Here is a 22,416-nt window from a genome sequence, read left to right as displayed (position 1 = left end):
AGCTAGTATACAATAATTGGCAAATGGCCAACACTGTCTACAGATGGCCATAGAAAAGTTTATCAAACATCACAATAGGAGAGAACTCGTGTACAGCAAAGTTTATATAATCAAAATGAGCCAAAGATACACAATTCACCAGGACAGGACAATGTCACAGTTAATGTGGCCGGCATTGCTGCTAATATTATGGTACATTCAAAAGTATTATCTTCTGTTTAACAAAAATATACTCTATGGTATGATTCCATATATGTATTTCCAAACTTTTGAAGAGTTGTGAAAAATGTGGAATAGTAGTCAAAATATTGTCCCCCTTTTAGCCAGAGAATTGCAGGCAGCTTACCGGGCAGCACACCCTGCAAGGAATACCCCACATCGAGAATTTAAACAGGCTGCCCTAGAACAATTGGGACTAGATTTGGTAAGCCATCACATTAAATTCTGAAAGAATAAATAGATTTTTACAATTTGTGGAGAGACCGGAAGGGCCCTGTATTACTGACTCAAAAGTTTTGGAGGTATATTTTTTTCCTGGAGACCAATAATAAACAACAAATCATTAACACAATTTATTTGGCACAGTGTTTGGACCTGTGACCACAAAGCAAGCAGAAATGGGTCCAACAGTACCCTGATGCTATTCACCAAATGGGCCTGTACAAACCATTGAAAAAAAAAAAAGACTCGAAAAATAAATCCAAAGGAGTAGAAAGAAAGGAAAACGTATAGTGGAGAAAGAATTGTAAAAGAAGAAACAGAAAAGTCTGAAGCATCTCACCAAAGAGGTGGATCTCCTATATATATCCCTGGAAGCCCACAGTGTTTTGACTGTGGGGAATAAGAATTAACTGTGCACATTTGGAGGAGAATACACCCCAGAGCAAAGACAACTCTGCACATGTGCAAATCAAATGTAGAAGGGGTGGTATGAGCAATTCCATAATTACAGAATTATTTTAGGAACATATAAGTACAACATTAAGTAATACTCACAGAACTCAATGGATAAGGAAAGAAACTGGTTATACAAGGCATGGTATTTACAAATAGGCATACCTAGTCTTACTGCAAAACTCAGCAACACGCAAAGGGAAAGAAGGAAAGATACAAGGAATTGAACCCAAATATATAGTTTGACAAATTAACTGTCCATGTTAGATTTAGGAGTAGATTGGAAATGGAATTGAAATTTTTGAGCTGCCCAGCATGATGGCCCCACTATAAAAGATGCATTAGAGAGGGCCAAGGAAGAACAAGAGCCAAGTCAGGTCAGCCCTTACTTTTTAAGAATACATTATTATGTAGACAATTACCCAGAACAGGACAGACTCAGCTCAAGGTTCCTAAATCCTTCCAGGGACAAGTATCATACTTCGCACACTTTTATAAAAGCGGAACACTTAGGGAGGTAAAAGACTGAAATACTTTAGTAGAAAGATTTTTCTGGCCTCAAATATTTGTCCACATCAAACAATATTTTAAAGAGCATTCATATGTCAACAGATCAATTGTCTTCTTCCATTCTTTCCGTCTTCAAATGATTTAGTCTTTGCTTATTTGTATCTTTCTTTCCTACTTTATATTATCTTTCTATCAATCTTTCCATTATTGTTTCAGTATTTCTTTGTCTCTTTTTTGTTAATTCTTCTTTAAATCTTTTTTTATTGCTTATCCTTCTGTCCTTCCTGTTCTATGTATTTCAACCCTTCTTTCTTTCTTATTACTTCCCATGTTAAAACCCTTCTATAGTACTCATCTTTCCTTCTTTTCATTTTTCTTTCTTCCACCTCATTACTTTTTTCAGGATGTATGACGTTACAACGCATACTTTCACAACGCCTACCTTTACATCGCAAGTTTTACAACGCATACCATTACAACGCATAATGTTTTTGGGCGCTGGATAGTGAATAGTTTAATTTACTATTCCAACTCCAGTCCCCGTGGATAGTAGGGAAGGTGTTGGATAGTACATTAAACCTATTCCCTATCCTAGAGCGCCCCCCAGCGCTATGCGTTGTAATGGTTTGCCTTGTAAAAGTTGCGTTGTAATGGTAGTTTGTTGTAAAAGTTTCGTTGTAAAGGCTGTATACCCTTTTTTCATATTTCTTTTCATCCTTACTTTATTCCGTTTCATTTTTCTTTTTAGCATCATTTGCCTCTTCTTCTCATTTTCTCTTTTATTTCTGTTCTTGCTCTTCTACTTTTTTCCTTCTTTCTGGTATTCTTTCTTTCATTTCTTGTTTCCTTCTTCCTTCCTTTCTCTTTCTTTGTTTCCTTTTCTCTCTTTCTTACTTTCTGTTTTCCTTCTTTCAACTTTTCTTTTGTTTCCTCTTTCTATCTGCTTCTTTTAATTCAAATTTCCTTTCTTTATTAGCATTCTTCTTTCTTTCCTTTTTCACACTCTATATTTGCTTCTCATATATTTTTCTTTGCCATTTTCATCATTTATCTTTCTTTGCCACATGCTTGGTCCTAGTGATTGTGTTTTTGGCTCCTTTGGCGCTCCTTGGCTGCTATCCCTAAGTTGGCAGGGTATGCCGAGACGTGGTTCCCTTGCTCACTTTGCCACTAGATTTAAGTTAGCCTGGCTGATGAGGACATTTAGCCCGAAACCGATCCCATGATGCTTGTTTACGGTCCAGGGAAGACATGGCTTGGCAGTTCGGGCTGGACTGTTGACATGAGGAACAGGGTCAAGACTGATTTGCATATAGGTGTGTCTGCATTGGGGTGGCAAAGTGAGCTAAAGAACGATGATGGATTCAACCCAGATCTGTGACTCGGGGTGAGTGTCTGAAAAGTTTCCACGCTCAATCCATCATCTCGTTGTGTTTGCTTTGGATTAATATCTGACCATTTTCATGTTGATAAGGTGTTGGAAAGATGTTTAGTAATGTCCATAAAAAACATGTTTTTGGGCATTCCCAAACTTTCAAGGCAAACCGTTCTCTGGAATGCTGATTTCCCACCCCTTTAGTGGGATTTCCTACTGCGGATTTCTCTACACTCGTGGCGGAGATATTCAGAGCACTTGATGCATGCATTTTAGCTGGGACTTTAAGAATTCCTTGTAGGCATAACAGATATTTTTGGTCGTAAAGGTAAGGTTAAAGTCAAAAATACCTTTGTGAATAGGGCCCAGAGACCCCGGGCTATATTTATGATCCCAGTTGCATCGAATTTGCACCACGCAACATGGTACATGTGCAATGCAACTGAAAATTTAGATTTATGAAGCCACACATGGCCCACCTTGTGTGTCGCTGAGTGGTTTCATAGATCTTAAGTAAAGCAACGCATCGCTGCACTGCCTTACTCTGCCCCAGGGAGGCTTTCCTTGGGAATTGTGCGGGTGTTTCCATGCAACTCCCATGGTTTTTGATGCACTCCCAGATTTACCAAAACTAGCAAACCTGAGATTGCACAAAAAAATACACCTTCCCAGGAGAGGCGTAATGAGGAGAAATATCTTTATTTCTCCTCGCTACTGCCTCTTTCTATGTATGCATTATTCTGCAGCACACATATAATATGCCTCTCAGGATTGTGTATGTGCAGGAAAGTACCCCTTCCTACACAAAAACTATCCTTCAATGCACACAGGCCCCCTTGCACCGTGGTGCAAGCGTGCCTATCTTGACACTAAGCAGCCAAAATGGCGCCAGTGCAAGGGAAAAGGCATGAATGTGCAGCATTTCTTTAAATACAGTGCATTCCTGCCCTTTCCCTGTCAATCAGTGCAACGCAGCAAGGTGACTTGCAGTGCTTCACTGCTTTACAATGTCAAAAATATGCCCCCCTAAAGTTTATGTAACACCCCTGCCTTAGCCCCACTTCCAAAACCCCTGGTTTAGCTGGACTCTGCCATTCCCTTGTGTTTATTTTACTCCTTCTGCTGTGTTTCTATTACTTTTTTATACCATTTTGTGAAAAGTTCTCAGAACTACTTTTTTTAAGTATTGTTATATTACCATCATGTACATTTGACAATACTGTCAGCATCATCCAGAATTTCCTAGTGCAAGATCTGACCAGTCCCATTCTGATCAGAAAGTGATGACATTTTGGGAAAGTCCTTTAGTGTGACTCATAGACGTAGAAAGCTGAAGTGTGAGAGCAAATGTACACTCAGAAAGCAAAGAAGACCTCCAGCCACCTCAGAATCACCAGACAGCTCAACATTTGAAAAGTACACGCAGCTGATATTTTTACAGTCCACCATACATCAGCAATACGGCCAAGAAGCTGACAATTTGCTCTTAATTTTTTCCCAAGACTCTGTGAACATTTGAAATGCCAGCTTGAGTTTCCCCTGTTTCATTGATTGAAGCGTAACTAAATAACAGTTATTCATTTATTTATGGGTGTGGATAGCAGTCTGGCTGTAAACAAATAATTACGGCATTTATTTTATCACAGAGATTACAGTTTATATATTTTATATTTTAGACATACGTTCACATACACTAAATAGCGTGTACAGCTTCTACTAGTCACAATAGACAGATAAAAAAAGAAAATATTAGTAAAGTTATGACTGTTTATTTTCAGATAACTATTGCTAAGGCGGGCTTCTGTAAAGAAAGAGAGAACAAACTCTTCTTTTAATCAAATCAGACGCGGCAACGAACAACAAAGCGTTCTAAGAATTCTTTTCAGCAACTTTCACATGGGAACAGAATTTTTTTTCCAACAGTAAATGACCATTTTTTAGTGCTATGATAATAATCAAGGGGCACACTGAGGCGCCACGTGAAACTGCGCGTCATTATCCGAATAACTGTGGGGCCCGGTGACCTGGTAAACAGTAAAACAAACGCGTCACGTGTTGTTAGCAGCTGCATCCACAGATCAACCCCAAGACGGGCCTTCTTGAACAGCAGTCACATAGACTGGGAAGGGACGCGGCAGTTTTGCGGTTGAGTACTCTATTTACGATTGCAAAAATGCCTTTTCTGATGTAAACTTCAAATTGCGATTTGGTACCAAGTTAACAATCTCAAGTTGGGTTTGCAACATAGGACTGATTTGGTATTCAGAAGGGGTGTGATAGGCCATCCCTTCCAAATACTGAATAATAGTGGTTGCATTAATGTTTTGCAATTGAGAAAACACTAACCTTATAACAGCTCCTCAAAGAGGTGGTAGCTATTCACAAACAGGAAGGGGCTCCCAAGAGACCCTTTTCCCTTTGTGCATGTTGACCAAAACGTTTTTTAAGAGCTGGCAATGGTCATATTGACTACTGTCTACTCGTAAAAAAATTGAATCTTCCATTTCATTTCATGTTTTTTTTAATTTAAACACATCTAGTTTTCCGTTAAGGAAAATTAATTGCATTTTATAAAAAAAAGTTTGCTTTATTTTTAAAAAATCACTGACATGGTGGTCTGCTGACCTCCAATTGTGTGTCTTTTGCGACCTCAGCAGGATAGCCTAGTTGTGATGGCTGTGATTTCTAATAAGTCGCAAATTGCGGCCTACCTCATGAATATTCATGACATAGGTCTATGTGCGACCAACAAAGAATCTCTAATTTAAAAATAAAAGTTTTATACATTAAGAATAGCGATTAACAAATAGCGATTCAGAAACAAATCGCTATTTGGAAATCGCTATTCTAAATGTTCGTACATCTGGCCTTGAGTCTTTGGACAAGGTTCACAAACTGCTACCCTGTGTGCACTAAATCAGAGCAATATTAGTTACATTTGCACCCACATTGTGTTAAATGAATACATTTAACCCAATTTTTCTCAGAGTTAGTGCCTTATTTTAGACAAAAAAGCTCAGGACCAGAAATAGGCTAACAGTGGGCAATGATTCCGAGCTGCACTGTTTAAAAATCCAGCTCTATCTCATAGAAATATCATATTAAATGAATTCACTTTACACACTGCAGGTGTGAAAACAGGCGCTCAGCTCAGCACTGATCCAGTGCAGCCTATCACAATATGACCCCTGTTCATGATATGGCTCGTGGTACTCTTTTCAAGCAGCGCTTCTGTGCCTGCGCACAAGCCTAGAGTGGAGCCAAGTAACAGTTTTTCCAGAAATTGTGCTGTAAGCATTGTAGTGCATGGGGTGGTGGTTGGTGCTTAGTAATTCTGTGTTGCTATTTAGGTAGTTCGTGCAATCTTGAGAAGTTACTGAGTTAGCGCAGTGCTATGGGCAGTGTGATTTCTCATAAATGCAAGTTCCCATGAAGCTGCTTCTTTGAGGACCGAGTACTTCTTTGAATTGCATTTTCTATAACTCGTCAAATCTCAGTGCACTTTCCATGTCTATAACCTTCATAACCATGTACACAAGTAAGTCATAATTACATCAGTGTGTTATTTCAATTTTGTGAAATAATATATGCAGGGATGTTAAGATGTTTACAATTTAGATTTTTCACAGTTCTGTCTGTGAACGTAATCCTTATTTAACTCTGGAAGTTTTGAATGAAGTTTTTCTATGGCTAAGTCTTGACCAAATTGGTACTTAGGCCAAAAGTATGACAGTGTGAAATGTTTTGGGGCTTGAAATGGGAGCAAGTTGAGTTACTTGTGGGTAAATTGAGGTGAACTTGTATTTGGTGCTACTCTCACAGTTGAGTTTTGTACTATTTGTAAACATGACAATCTTATAAAGATTACTTACGAAAGATCTGTAGAATGCTGTCGGTCAGTTCAGTAGAACAGCAGTCATAAGCAAGTTATAGAATTTCATATTGTTACATGTTCCCATTAGAAGAAAGATACTGATGTTGAAAACCTTCCAAAGTTTGCTTGTTGTTGCTCTACTAGGATGATGTAGTCTACTGTTGTGAATGATACCGAGTGATTGAGGAGCACTAAAATGGTCAATCTTCTTAATTAGATTAATGGGGTGAATTGTCCCAGGCATTTACAGCAGGTTCCTTGCTGTGACTTGTACCTGCTTTATATTTATTATGGCCATTATTTTATCAGATGGTAGTGTAAAGTGCATAAATAACATTTATTAAGTTTTGGATTTTTTTATAGACGAACAAGTAATTGGGGCTCTGATAAGGGTGGTGTTGGACTTGGCCCTTTTTGCAGGGTTATCCCCAAACCTTTTGCTTCTTCCTCCTATTTTTACCTGCCCTGTTGCTGTTGGTTTTAGGACTCTGGGTACTTTACCACTGCTAATCAGTGCTAAAGTGCATATGTTCTCTGTGTAAATTATGAACATTATTGGTTATCCATGATTGGCATATTTGACTTACTGGTCAGTCCCTAGTAAAGTGCACTAAGTGCGCCAGAGCTTGTAAATCAAATGCTACTAGTGGGCCTGCAGCACTGATTGTGCCACCCTCATTAGTAGCTCTGAAATGGTAACTCAGACCTGCCACCGCAGTGTCTGTGCGCAGTTGTTAACTGCCATGTTGACTTGGCAAGTACACCCACTTGCAAGGCCCTAACCTTCCCTTTTCTTACATGTCAGTCACCTCTAAGGTAGGCCCAAGGTACCCCTGTGGGCAGGGTGTGGTGTATGTGAAAGGTAGGACATGCCCTAATGTGTGTGGCATGTCCTGATAGTGAAATACTGCCAATTTAATTTTTTCACTATTGTAAGGCTATCTGTCCCCATAGGAAAGCCATTGGAGCTTGTTTATAACATCTTATAAATAGAACTTACCATAGGGAGAAGATAGGAAAACAAAGTTTAGTATGCATGAACTCAGAATCTAAAGAGGCATCTTTTAGGAAAGTTGATTTATACATTCTGTGTTTGAAAATACCACTTTTAGAAAGTAGGTATTTACTTGCTTAGCCATCCCGTGTGCCTCTGCTAGGATGTGCATTGACTGTCTGGCTTTGGAGTGACAGGGGCTGGGGATGTGCAGTGGCTCCAGAGAGTCTGGATGAGTCAGCACTAGGCTGAATAGGTCTGATCTGCATTTGGAGCGGTGGGAGTAGTAGCACCTGCACCTGAATAGGCCTCTGTCTGCCTTCTACAATGATGGCTTCGCCCCCCTGTGGTGTGTCTGGAGCCAGGTCTCACACTAACAATGGAGGTTGTTGTGCACTTGCAAAATGACCCTCAGAACTGACATTTTGGGGTATAAGTATTAGACCCAAACCCCTGAACTTTAGACTACTTATGAATTCAAGAGGAACCTTACCAAGAAGAAGAGCTGGAGAAACTGAGAAGTACTGCCCTTGCTGTGTGACTGAGGTTGTCCTGCAGTTGCGGTTTCTGCCAAAGAAAGGAGAAGGACTTTGCTGTGTTCTCTGCCCCTGCTTGAGGAAAGTCACCAAGGGCTTGAGTAGTGCTTGCCTCCTGTTTTGAAGTCTCAGGAACACAAATACCTCACCCCCAGCTCCCTTGAACTTCCTTCCTGGGAGTTCTGACCTGCCAGGAGTGCCTGTGACTGTGTGGTGCCTCTGGAGGTTGTTTCTGCTACTGGGAGCAGGAAGGCAATGCAACAACAAGAAAGTTGATGAATCGCTCTTCTTGCGACAGTTTTTCCAACGTAACACCATGGTGCGAGAAGATTCTCCACGCATTGCTGCGCCGCTGCTGAAACCGATGCAGTGCCTGTCGGCCCTGCAAGAATTGATGCATTGAGGGATCGTGGCTGAAGAAACCGTTGCAGTGCCGCATGACGCTGCTGCATCATTCGTCAAGTCATCCCGGATTTCCACGCATCGTCGCTGTGCAGCAAGTTTTCCCCAACGCATCACCTGCAGATCAGAGTCATCTCAAAATCGATGCATCGCTTCCCCCTACCGACCAAACCCGACTCACTGCTCTCCTGTGTCCAGCGGAACTGTATAATCGCATCCATGAAGGTCTCAGAAATCGATGCATCTCTTTGTTTTTGAGACGCTTCCCATCGCTGTAGCTGTTTGGCCTGGTGAATATTGTCGCAACAACAGGTAATTTGCAAGAAATCACACATCCATAGTTTTCTATGGATTCAGTTGCTAAAACCTTTTGAAACTCAGTTTTCTTAATACTTGTATGTTGGATTTTTGTCGTTTTGGAATTGTTAAAGTTTAGATAAAGATACTTTATTTTTCTAAACTGGTGTGGTGTCCATTTGTGATGTTATCACTGTGTTACTGTGAGTGTTGGTACAAATACTTTACACATTGCCTTTGGGATAAGCCTGTCTGCTTGTGCCAAGCTACCAAGGGGGTGAGCAGGGGTTATCTAGAGTGTGTATCCCGCTTACCCCGACTAGAAGCAAGTGTCCCTATTTGGACAAAGGTACCTACCTCTGTCAACTAGAGAACCCCATTTCTAACAGCTGGGAAAGAAAATTCAGATTAAAGATCTCTTGTATTAGCAATACCAAGATGGTGATGGATAGGGGATGTTTACCGCAGTGATGCAACTTAGTAATAATTTTTACATATGATAATTTACACATGATAGTTATTTTATGATGCCCTGGAAACTGAATTATCTGTCTTTGGGAAAGGAAAAATAAGCTTTAGGCCTCTACTGACAAGGTGTGCAGACTGAATCAAATTAATGTCAGTAGACTTAGGGTCCAACTTAGAGTTTCACAGGCATGACACTTCATCGCAAAGCCGATAGAGTATCCCGCCTACCAAAACCTCGATCACCTGCCTCATTTACAGATGGGTGGACTTTATGTTTTCCACCGAAGGAGTCCAATTGGCTTCGTCAATGGAAAATGCGCTCGGACAGTCTGATGAAAGGTAGGACATGCCCTAATGTGTGTGGCATGTCCTGATAGTGAAATACTGCCAATTTAATTTTTTCACTATTGTAAGGCTATCTGTCCCCATAGGAAAGCCATTGGAGCTTGTTTATAACATCTTATAAATAGAACTTACCATAGGGAGAAGATAGGAAAACAAAGTTTAGTATGCATGAACTCAGAATCTAAAGAGGCATCTTTTAGGAAAGTTGATTTATACATTCTGTGTTTGAAAATACCACTTTTAGAAAGTAGGTATTTACTTGCTTAGCCATCCCGTGTGCCTCTGCTAGGATGTGCATTGACTGTCTGGCTTTGGAGTGACAGGGGCTGGGGATGTGCAGTGGCTCCAGAGAGTCTGGATGAGTCAGCACTAGGCTGAATAGGTCTGATCTGCATTTGGAGCGGTGGGAGTAGTAGCACCTGCACCTGAATAGGCCTCTGTCTGCCTTCTACAATGATGGCTTCGCCCCCCTGTGGTGTGTCTGGCGCCAGGTCTCACACTAACAATGGAGGTTGTTGTGCACTTGCAAAATGACCCTCAGAACTGACATTTTGGGGTATAAGTATTCGACCCAAACCCCTGAACTTTAGACTACTTATGAATTCAAGAGGAACCTTACCAAGAAGAAGAGCTGGAGAAACTGAGAAGTACTGCCCTTGCTGTGTGACTGAGGTTGTCCTGCAGTTGCGGTTTCTGCCAAGGAAAGGAGAAGGACTTTGCTGTGTTCTCTGCCCCTGCTTGAGGAAAGTCACCAAGGGCTTGAGTAGTGCTTGCCTCCTGTTTTGAAGTCTCAGGAACACAAATACCTCACCCCCAGCTCCCATACCAATGCGCATGCGCGGGCGGCCGCGCATGCGCATTTGTTTCCAGGAAAGGACGCTATTCAAAGAGGGAGCCCCGGACGAGCCCCGGACAAGGTAAGTGCTTTAAAATTGTTTTATTCAGGGTAGTTGCTTAAATAATGTATCTAGGGGAGGGCGGGAGGGAGGCGGGTGGCGGCCGACTCGGCTACGCACACGGAGTGGGTGTAGTGTTGCCGGCTACGCTGTCTACGCAAAATGCGTAGAAGGCAACACTACGCCTACTCCGTGGGCGTAGCCGAATCGGACGCCCAGGGTTAGTGTTAAGTGCAACCATATGACAAAGCTCTGTAAATATGTTGCAAGTGATGCAAATTTGCCTTTTTGATGGCTTTTACCAAGGTGTCACTGAGATGATTTACCTCCAGTAAAGGCACTGGAGTGATGCTGACGGTGGTATATCAAAGCAGATCTATTTGAGCTATGCAATTATGCTCTAATGAATGGACCATGTGAAGAAAACTGAAGCTACACTTAAAAAATGTTGCATTTTGATTCGCTCAGCGTAGGGCGATATCTAGGCCTGGGTGTAGCTTGTGGAGTTTCACTTCGCAAAAATCAGCGGAGTTGCCGAAAAACTCCACCAAATTCCATGGAGTTCCCTGAGCGGACAGAGTATTGCTCTGCCACCCCTAATGAAGTTCATTTGGCTGCTGAGGGTCGTTGGGGGCCAACAACCCTTATTGTAAGTCCCCCACAGCGGGATGGCTGAGACTTGGGGCGAATGCGCAGGTAACCTCTTTGGGATGGTGGAGCTTTTGCCTAACTCCACATTCCGCTGGCGGAACAGAGTTAACAGACCACCCCTAGTGATGTCTTTCTTAACTCCTTGACCGTGGCGCGAATTCCGCGCGGTGCGGGAGTTCTAATCTGTGGGCGGGGCTGCGTAGGCCAACGGACGTGCGCAGCACCAGCGAGGTGGTGCTCGCGACGGCCGTTGGCCCATGCAAGAACGGAACTGGTTAATAGATTTGAATCCAGAAACTGAGACAAACCTCATTATATTCACAAGCAACATCTCGGCACACCCTGCTCTCATAACAGCTCCCTGAGAACATCATAGGACTCTCATAAATTAGAATGTTGGCCTAGATCAGATTTTGTGCCAGGCTTAGGAGCCACGCTGATGGACAGGACACGTTCCTGTAGAGGAGGCTGGATCTGTACATGATAATGGATCCTGTCTCTGATTCTACATGTTCTAGAAGAAAAGGAGTTCCCAAAATATGCTATATCGTCAAGGTGATTATCTCGAGCATTTTCAGTGTTGCAAGTTTGTGAAAACTGTTTTAAACGTTATAATCCAAGGTAATTCTCACTGTGTTTTAATATAGATGACTCTTTCTTCACATAAGTGCATGTGAAATGATTTTATGATCCTAGGAAATCAATTATTTATTTTTTGATTTAGTTAGTAGTCTGTTCCTTTTCTGCTTTGTACATGCTAGAAATTGGCAAAGTGGTTGTTAGAGCTGGCATCCTTGGTGTGGTTTTCCCTGTCTTTTTGCCTCTACCTCCTGTAATTTTAACTGTTATGCTGGACTTCATTTTTGCTAGTTTAGCTTCTCTGGGCACTTTACCACTGCTGAACAGTGCTAAAGTTCAAGTGCTCCCTGTGAAAATTGTAATTCTGATTGGTTCTCCATGATTGGCATATTTGATTTACTAATAAGTCCCTAGTAAAGTGCCCTGTGTGTGCACAAGGTCTGTAAATCAAATGCTACTTGTGGGCAGGCAGAACTGGTTGTGCCACCACGTGAGTAGCCCTGTAAACGTGTCTCAGGCCTGCCATTGCAGTGTCTCTGAGTACAGTTTTAAACTGAAATGTCGACCTTGACAGGCCCTAACCTTCCCTTTTTCTACATGTAAGGTAACCCTAAGGTAGACCCAAGGTACCCCATGGGTAGGGTGCAGTGTATGTGAAAAGTAGGACATGTCCTCTTGTGTTTTACACGTCCTGATAGTGAAATACTGCCAATTTCGTTTTTCACCTTGGCAAGGACTAGCTCTCCCATAGGCTATCATTGGAGCTGCCTTGTAACATGTTACATGTGTAACTTTCAATTGGGAACAGCTGGGGATTTGAAGTGTGGGCTCTCTTAACTCAGAATTAAATAACACATATTTTAGTAAAGGTGTTTTTTAAATTGTGTGTTTAAAAATGCCACTTTTAGAAAGTGGGCATTTTCTTGTTTAACCACCCTGTGCCTCTGACTGCTGGGGAATCAACATCTGGTTGAGACTGACAGGGGCATGTTTGTGCATCTGGGCAGTCACACAAAGGGAGTTGAGGTGTGCCCTGCATATCCTGATGACCCATCACCAGGCTGATTGATGGGCCTTCCTGAGCTATAGTGGTGGGAGGAGCTGCCACCTGCACTTGAATAGGGATTTACCTGGCTTTTCACAATGCTCTCTCCACCCCTCTGAAGTGTGTCTGGAGCCAAGACCAGGCAAAACAAGACAATCTTTTGAAGAATGCCTACTACAAAGGGCAAAAGGGGTATAAGTATTGGACCAAAAATCCCAGACTTTTAGAATGGTTCTTTATCAAGAAGAACATCTGCCAAGGAGAAGAGCTGAAGAGCTGTGAGGAGAAGTACTGCCCCTCTGCTGTGTGTTGCTTTGCTGGGTTTACCTGCAGTTGCGGCTTCTGCTTTGGAGAGAAAAATGACTGGACCTTTGCTGTGTATCCTGCTTGTCAAGTTTCTCCTGCACTGACTCCGACGTAGACCCTGCTGTGTAGCTGAAAGTATCAACACATCCTGGGACCACGGATGGAGAAAATGATGCACTGCCTGTTTTGACACCGCTGCATTGACTTCCAGGGCACAACACACAACAAAAATAAGGGGTGGGAGGAAAACAAGCCCCACAAAAGAAAGGGGACTATATGTATGGAAATGCTGTAATCAGGGGGAGCACTCAAGTGTTGTTGAAACTGCCCTCACACACGGTGAACTGTGTCATGCTTTATCATCGGCCAACGCTGGAGGAGGAGCAATAGGGAAGGGGAAGACAACACAACCTATTGTAGTAAAGAAAAATGGGATAATAAGTGATTGAAAGTGCGGAAATAGTGATTAAAACTGGACACAGGATAACCTCAATCCCATTTTAACCATGGTTTCCCTGCCCAGAGTAAAACGGTCAAATAAAGAACCAGTCGATGCTGGTATGGAAGGCTATGATGAGTCACCTACCCCTCCAATCTGTAAAATAGGATTGACTTGTTTCAGCAAGCAAAAAAATACAATAAAACCCCGGCTTTCACTCACATGTGATAAATCCCATGGGTACTGACCCACCTCCTTAATCCAAGGGTGGAGGATAGGAACACTTCTCAATAAATGTTCCCAACAAATAGTGGAATGATTTTTGTGGGGAACCTGTAACAGAGTAGATAAAAACATGTGCCAAGCAAAATGTGCAGTGCCTCAGTGAATGTAATAGTAATATTAATACACACTTGAACAGCCATATGAGTGTCCCCCACCCAATCAAACAACAGCGATTCCTATGTAGGCGGCATACCCTGTATCCAACTAGCCAAGAACAATTATTGATGGCCCATAGGTGCACCTAGAAATACTATGTATCTCATAGTAACGCTCAGTATGCATTTATTCACTAATCAATACTCTTAAAAATATAAAATGTATCATAAAATAGGTAGGGCATCAAAGTTAGGAGAGAAGAGCAACATCATCCACTTGGTCCATCTTACCTAGTTTTTTCATATTCCAAACCTGAAATGGCGTGGGAGTGAGAACAGCCCCCTATAGTCACACTCTGTGGGACATTGCGATGGATTAATGAATACATAAACCAGTTCATGTGTTTCAATGACGAGCGCTCTAGCAGTCATGCTCTCAGTAAAACATCCGTCACAGTCTGATCTCAAAAGCAAAATGCTTAATGAGGAAATCCAGAGTCGGATTGACCCAGGAGCTCGGGCGTCAGTTACTAAACCGAACAATGCCATAGCCACACTAGTTAACGCACATCCTCCAGGGAGACCCCACCTCTACACTTATTTTGTCAAGGTAGGCTGTCATTGAACCATTTGTCCCTCCTGGCGCCGTGCAGGGACTAAGCCCTGTTCCGCAACCAGCTCTCTTATTCATACCCCGCCCACGTCTGCGTTACCATGTCCACGTCGGACACAACGTGGGGGGGGGGGCAAACAGAGAAAGGAGGTAATGCGTCCAAAAAGACTATAACGCTAAAATCCGGTTCCCTCTTAGGAATGTCTGCCACACTGTGCGAATGCACGCACTCACCCCGTTAGTATGGTGAGGAATGAAAATCGTGTTGGGGCCATTAGGTACCCTCTCCCCCGATCTGCAAAGGAGAATGTACTACCTCAGGCCATGATGTCTGTCCAGAGAATAGCTGAGGTTTAACTGAATCTGTAGGGAACATAAATACCTGTCTATTTTTGTATGTAAAAGTATATAAAAATGGGTATGATGAGAACAAAAGATAGTATGCAGAAAGAGACATGCATCTCTCTCAATCACCCGGCAGTACCCACCTATTTTGGAGGAAGGTTAATTTGCGGGAAGTAGTGCTTCACACGGATTGCCAGATGAGAAATACACAAGGTACCTCCAACAAACAATCCGTTTCCCCATCACTTTGCACCACCCCAGCAAGAGAAGTAAGTCCGAGGGTCATGTAAGGAGTCTCAATCAGCCCGATCAGTTTACAGTCAAAATGTGGTCCTATCTGTGGGGAGCAGGAATTTGCCTGTCTGGTACGTGGCTATTAGGAGCCATAATCATGGAATCTCCCCCAATGGGTGTATAGGAACGGGGAGGGGCAAAGACAGGGAGTGTACCATAAATCTATAGTCCTGATGCAGGAGAGCTGCAAGCCCTATGCCATACAGTCTATAAATTGTGGATCTGGTCAAATGATTGCGGGAGCCATAGAGCTGGTGAACATTAAGGGAGGAACACCAGGAATACCCTTGGTGTTTCAGAGGTTATGCAAGGTAGCCCATGGTATATCATCATTTAGGGCCAAGATATGGCTGCAGATCCTGTAGACCCACTTCTGTTCCGTTATAAAGAGCGCCATCTCTGGATTGCTGGTACTTGCACTGATGTTGGGCTTGGCCACCACCGTCCAGATGAAGTACTCCGCTGAGTGTTTTTTCTCCTTGTAGTGAGTCGTCAAACGGCTAATTGTCTTTTGGCACCTGAAAGTTGATCTGTGCGCCATAAATCTTATCTTGACCTTCCGTGTGGTCATCCATATAAAGATAAGGTTACCCAGACATGTCAGCATATATACAACATAGGTGGAGTTGCAATATCTATGCTTGCATTGCTCCTAAGGGTGATGCAGACTGACTTGCACTATTTTGGTGTTGTCTCTAAGGTGGCAGACATCGCAACCCCCACATCTCGTGTGTCCCATCACTTGTGGGAGGGTCCAACCACCTTCGTTCTCTCTTATCTGGCGTGGTCTTGTGTAAGTTGTAGTGGTTCTGATGTTTACCAGCAGATTCTTAATATTCTGACTCCTTTTAAAAGAAAACAAGGGTTTATCCAGAAATAGACCATTAGAGTTGAGGATTCTCCAATTGCGTAAAAATATCTTTTTAATGTTGTTGGAAGCAGTGTTGAATGTGGTAACACTCTGGCACGCTTCAAATAGGAGGCCAAATCCTTCCTCATGGGTAAATTCCTTGACTAATCCCCTTCCACAACCACCCCATTGACAACTGCCTCCATCCTGCGACCTTGCCCCACCAAGAAATCGGAGTCTGTCCTCTACAATTGTAATATTGACAATCCTTGTATAGTGTTTTCCCTCTTGTATCCAGCACACCCGCCCCCATAATTTACAGTATTCTTGTGTTATCCTTCCTATTGCTTGACTCTGTGACTCTGTAAAGCGCTCTGATACCCTAACGAGTCAAGTTTGCGCTCTATAAAACACTAAAATAAATAAATAAATAAACAAATAGTTTTGTCTGTGGGCGGTTTTTCCACTGTTTCCAATATAGCCTCTCTGTTGCAGTTAGCCGCTCTCTTCCAGGCCCTCTTGACAGTCTTACGGGGGTACTTCCTCTGCTGTAGGCTGTTTGTCTGAGCATCGACTTCTGTTTTGAACTCCTCAGTGTTGGAGCAGTTCCTGAGAAGGCGCAGGAACTGACCCACAGCAGATTCTCTCTAAGGGACTTGGGGTCAAAGCTCTCGAATAGGAGGAGGCTGTTCCTGTCCGTAGGCTTGTGGAACATCTCAGTTTGCAAACCCCTTTCACAGGGGAAAATAACAAGATCCAGGAAGGGTAGTTTCTCCTTCGTGATGGTTAAAGTGAAATGTAAGAGGGGTTGTGGTTATTCAGCCATTCCAGGAACTCAGCAAACGATTGGACATCCCCCTCCCCAATCAAAAGGACATCATCAATATAACACCTCCACACCTTGATGTTGTCAATCCAGGGGATCCCAGGGGTGTAGATGTGTCTGGTGTGCACCAGCAGAACCTTAATATTCTGACTCCTTTTAAAAGAAAAAAAAGGGTTTATTCAGACATAGACCATTAGAGTTGAGTATTCTCCAATTCCGTAAAATTATCCTTTTAATGTTGTTGGAAGCAGTGTTGAATGTGGTAACACAAATAGTTTTGTCTGTGGGCAGTTTTTCCACTGTTTCCAGTAGAGCCTCTCTGTTACAGTTAGCCACTCTCTTCCGGGCCCTCTTGACAGTCTTACTGGGGTACTTCCTCTGCTGTAGTTTGTTCGTCAGAGCATCAGCTTCTGTTTTGAACTCCTCAGTGTTGGAGCAGTTATTGCGAAGGCACAGGACCTGACCCACCAGCAGATTCTCTCTAAGGGACTTGGGGTGGAAGCGCTCGAACAGGAGGAGGATGATCCTGCCCGTAGGCTTGTGGAACATCCCAGTTTGCAAACCCCCTTCACAGGGGAAAAAAACCAGATCCAGGGAGGGTACTTTCTTCTTCGTGATGGTTGAAGTGAAATGTAAGAGGGGGTTGCGGTTGTTCAGCCATTCCAGGAACTCAGCAATGGATTGGGCATCCCCCTCCCCAATGAAAAGGACATCATCAATATAACACTCCACACCTTGATGTTGTCAATCCAGGGGGTCCCAGGGGCGTAAATGTGTTGATCTTCAAATGCTGCCACATAACGCCCTGCTAAGCTGGGGGCAAATACGCTCCCCATTGATGTCCCATGTGTTTGGAGGTAGAAGGTACCCTGACATTCAAAGTAGTTCCTGGTGAGATCTATTTCAGCCAGGTGTAAAATGAATGGTCTGGGGGTACAGAACTCCCAGTCCAGCGTGAACAGGATTTCCTCCACTACATGCAGAGTCTCCCTCTGTGGTATGTTGGTATATAGGGATTCTACGTCTAGCCTCACCAGAAAATCATTTTGAGGCTCAAAATATCGATCCTTCAGTAGGTTCAAAACATCAGTGGTATCCTTAAGGTAAACAAAAAATCAAAAAGGGGAGTGAAGAGGGGTGAGGGTAGAATTGTCCTCCTCTAAATACTGTAATTAAACAAAAAGATTCTACCACTTAAAATATATCCTTCCTTATTTGGAAAATTATAATGATGGTGGTGGTAAAATGGTGTTGAGCCCAAGAATTGTCATGGGAAACACTATGGGGTCGATTCTGATTCGGTAAAATCCCCTACGAATCTCTGTACGGAGCATTTTTCTCATACGAATCGTACACCTTCAACGTCCCCAAACGTACGATGAAGTACGATCCGAACCCATAGCAGATCTTTGTACGCATCGTACGAAAGACCATGCGACTTAAAAATATGCACAAATCGCATTCGGAACACGCAGTACGCGACGCCAGTACGGATTGAAGCAGCTTTTCACGAACCAGCAAGTACGATTCGTTACGACAACACTCCGTACGACTCTTTTCCTACGGGAGTTTAACATGTCCGTAAAAGCATATTTTGACTTGAACCGCGTGCGTCACGGACCCCCCCAGGGTACGCGAGTGTAACCCATGATTTCAGGGGTAGGGTGCATAGGGGTACGTGCATCGGGGTACGGTGCATGGGTGTATGGTGCATGGGTGTACGGTGCGTAGGTGTACGGTGCATCGGGGTATAATGCTTAGAGATACAGAGCATAGGGGTACGGTGCATACCCCCATGATTGCAGGGGTACAGTGCGTATGCAAATGTGTGGTTCTCCATACGAATTGCTCATACAGCGTTTTCTGTACAAATTGTGTTTTCGTTCCCCGGTCCGGATCGTACTTGTCGGGTCGTACAGCATGTTTAAGATTCGTACGGTTCACCGTGATGGTCCTGTATCGTACGGATTTTTCCTTGCTTTTCGTACAGTTCACACTCATTCGTACGTATTCTTTCCCTACGGATCGTATCACGCGATTCGGACGGATTTGTACGATTCGTACGGAAACGGCTACGAATACGATTCGTCGTACGGATTTGTTTCCCGAATCAGAATCAACCCCTATATGTTTTTAAAATACCCCTCACACAATAAAAATTAATTCAGTGTGATGCTTCATCATAGGGGTCTTTCCATCCCTCTGCGGAGCGGGGAGTGCTGCGACCTACAGAGACGCGGGAGCACTTAATTAAGTGACAAACTATGTGTGGTGCCGAGGTGGGAGTGGTAGGGTCAGGAAATATAGTGGTGCAGAATTAAAAGTTACCTGGCTAGTGGAAAAAATACATTTTATTGCCTTTCCTAGCTGAAAACATTAGAATTGTGAGACGTAGGGGGTATACTGTTATGAGTTGCCTCCTACTTGGTCAACATGTTTCAAAAGCCATCACCTTGGCTTTCTCTTCAGGACTATGCGTGATCCCTACTCCACTCATACATTAATTATGTGTAATTTGTGTGCCTAATAATATTTAGCCACAGTTCATGCTAAAATAAGCATGCAAAAAAATATACGCAATCGATATCTCTTATAACCTGTAATGAAAGAACAAAAAAATGACACAGTAATGTACTGTATAAAACATATCACTATCATGTGGATAAGAAAGTTGGCGGTAAATACCACTGTGATATATTTTTCTCTCAAAATTATCAAGGTGTACCATACTCATTCTTTAGAGTGGGTGCTGTGCTGCCCAATGCTCAAGTCACTTCTCACGCAGTTTAAAAATACTTAAAAACACACACATAAAAGGGCCTGCGTTTTTAAAGGGCATTCTTTTGGATGTATTCTACATGCATATAATTTCATTCATGCACAGTTGTTTTTGCAATCACACAATATACATACACTATTTTTAGGAAGTTTTGGCCTCATGAGCTGTCATGGAAGGGGAGGGCGCCTGTAGTCAAACACTGCAGGAAAACCAGTGGAGAATTCAGTTTTAAGTTTGTTAAAGTGTTCGTTTTCCTGCTTGAAAAACAGAGGGTAACTATTTTTAAAGACCCGCCAAAGTCTTACTCATGTCATCAAGGTTGCACACTCTCCCTGGTAATAACTTCTTGTGGCTCCGTGGAACTTTCTCTGAGCGTTTGGAGCTTCTATTTGAATCACCAGGGCAATGAAAGCGAGACAAAAAAGAAAGGCAACCACTAGAGTGTAACTTTTTAAAATGGCCGCCAATCGTGTGCTGTTCGAGCTAAGGAAAACAATTCACTTCCTGTCTCATCCTGACTAAGCGGTGTCTCTCAGCTTATTTCGAAATGTCTCAAGCTGCAACTGATGACAGATCCGGACTTGTATTTGTCTGTTTTAACAGGCCGGGTAAATAATGTTTGGTTTATCGCTTGGTCGTAAGCGTGAGCGGAGTGGGCTGGCCCGGCGTACGCCAGGCCATAGTAGGGCTGTGAATAAAAAGCATGTAGCTCTGGGCGTGGTTCTCTTCCTGAATGCCCAATGTCTCTGCCAGGGCGGCGCCTCTCACAGCGCCGCGAGGCCGATGCCGTCGCCGTGAGCGGTGTTGCCTGCGATCCTGTGCGCCTGCTGCTCCCCGGGCCACTGGTCCTCGAACCAGTCTTGGCTGCCCCTGCGCACCAAGGCCCCACTGCTCACCTGCCAACACCGGCGTGTGTTAAAGAGGACCCACCACGTGGTGGTGCAAGCTCCAAGCCCGAGGCCAGTGACCTTGGCAGCCTGTTCAGACCACAGAGCATCACAGCCTCCGCGAGCAAGGCCCGCAGTTCTCCGTTCTCGTTGACGTACTCCACCGGTATACACAGCGGACAGGTAGGTCACATATTTGGAACTGAGTCTTGATTACACTATGGCCGAGGACAATTTTTATGGCAGAGTATATATAACCCTATACTCCCTTCAATGTTTTCAATGTTGTGCCACCAAGTCTGTCTATAGCATTCCAACCACATGTGTGTGTGGGCCCTTGCGGACTACTGCCTTCGGGCCACACTGCGCTCGAGTAGGTCACACATTTGGAACTGAGTCTTGATTTCTTCATGGCGGAGTTCATATCATTGCACGTAAGGAGAGGTTTGAGAGGAAGATGTGTTTCAGTCAGGAGGAAAAAAGGATCATCGTTACGGAGGTGATCGAACACTACCAACAACTGCCCTGGTGTCACTAACTCTGGGCATCGCAAGCAAACGACACGTGGCTGTGGGCCCCTGCTGACCGCAGCCTCTGGCCTACACTGCGGTCGAGTAGGTCACACATTTGGGACTGAGTCTTGATTTAGCAATGGCAGAGTTCATATCATTGTGCCGGCCTCATCGCAGAATGCATCCCCTCTCAGCCCCGGAACCACTAAGTCTGCTTCCCGACATTCATGGTTTAACTTTGGTGGCGTCTGAGTCTATGGCCTGGAGGTTGTCTTCATCCTCATGTAGCTGATACCGATTTGGTGGTGAAAACGAGGCAGTAGCATTCCCCTCCTCAATTTGCCGCTTCTGGATGGCTTCTGCCCTCTTCATCATGACCTGGAGGATACCTTTATTTTATTTATTTATTTATTTTTTGCATTTGTAATGCGCACAGATACCCACAAAGGGTTTCCCGGCGCTAGGGCTCAAAGATCAAACCACAAAAAGCAACAGCTGTCAATAACCACAATTACTTGTTAAACAACCACGTTTTGACATTTTTTTTAAAACTGGCAAAATTGTCATCTTTGCGAAGGGCTAGAGGGAGGGAGTTCCAGAGAACTGGTCCCATATGGGAGAAAGATTTCCCCCCCATTCGGGCCAGTTTGAATCTAGGGACCACGAAAGTTGCTCCACTGAGAGAACGGAGATTTCGTACAGGGACATGGGGCCTAACCAATTTTTGCAGATATTTAGGGGCAGTTCCTGCTCTGATCTTAAACATATAAGTCAAGGCTTTAAACCTGACCCTATTCTCCACCTTCAGCCAATGAAGATCTCTGAGGTGCTTCGAGATCCTCGCTGTCCTCGGGATCTTACATAACAGCCTGGCTGCGGAGTTCTGGACAAGCTGTAGCCGTCTGATTACTGCCAAATTGGAACCCAGGTATAAGATGTTACCGTAGTCAAGCCTAGATGTAATTAGTGCATTGACTACGGTCTTCTGGGTATCCACGGGCAGCATCCAGATAATCTTCCGCAACCATTTGAGGATCGTGAAGCAAGTCCCAGCCACTTTGTTGGCCTGCTGCTTCATCGACAAAGAATCATCGATGCACACCCCTAGGTTTCTAACCTGGGTTGCTGGTGTAGGAAAAGTGCCTAGAGAGGGCGGCCAATGAAAGTCCTGCCACAGATCACGCTTTTTCCCTAGGAGAAGAATCTCCGTCTTCTCCCCGTTTAGCTTCAGCTGGTTAGCTGACATCCAGCTGAAGACTTCCTGAAGACCTAATTTCAGTACAGACGGGGATGAAGACTCTGAGTTGGTAAGGGAAAAG

The sequence above is a fragment of the Lissotriton helveticus genome, chromosome 2_1, assembly GCF_964261635.1.
Source record: "Lissotriton helveticus chromosome 2_1, aLisHel1.1, whole genome shotgun sequence".
NCBI lineage: Eukaryota > Metazoa > Chordata > Amphibia > Caudata > Salamandridae > Lissotriton > Lissotriton helveticus.
This window is presented reverse-complemented; position numbering follows the sequence as displayed.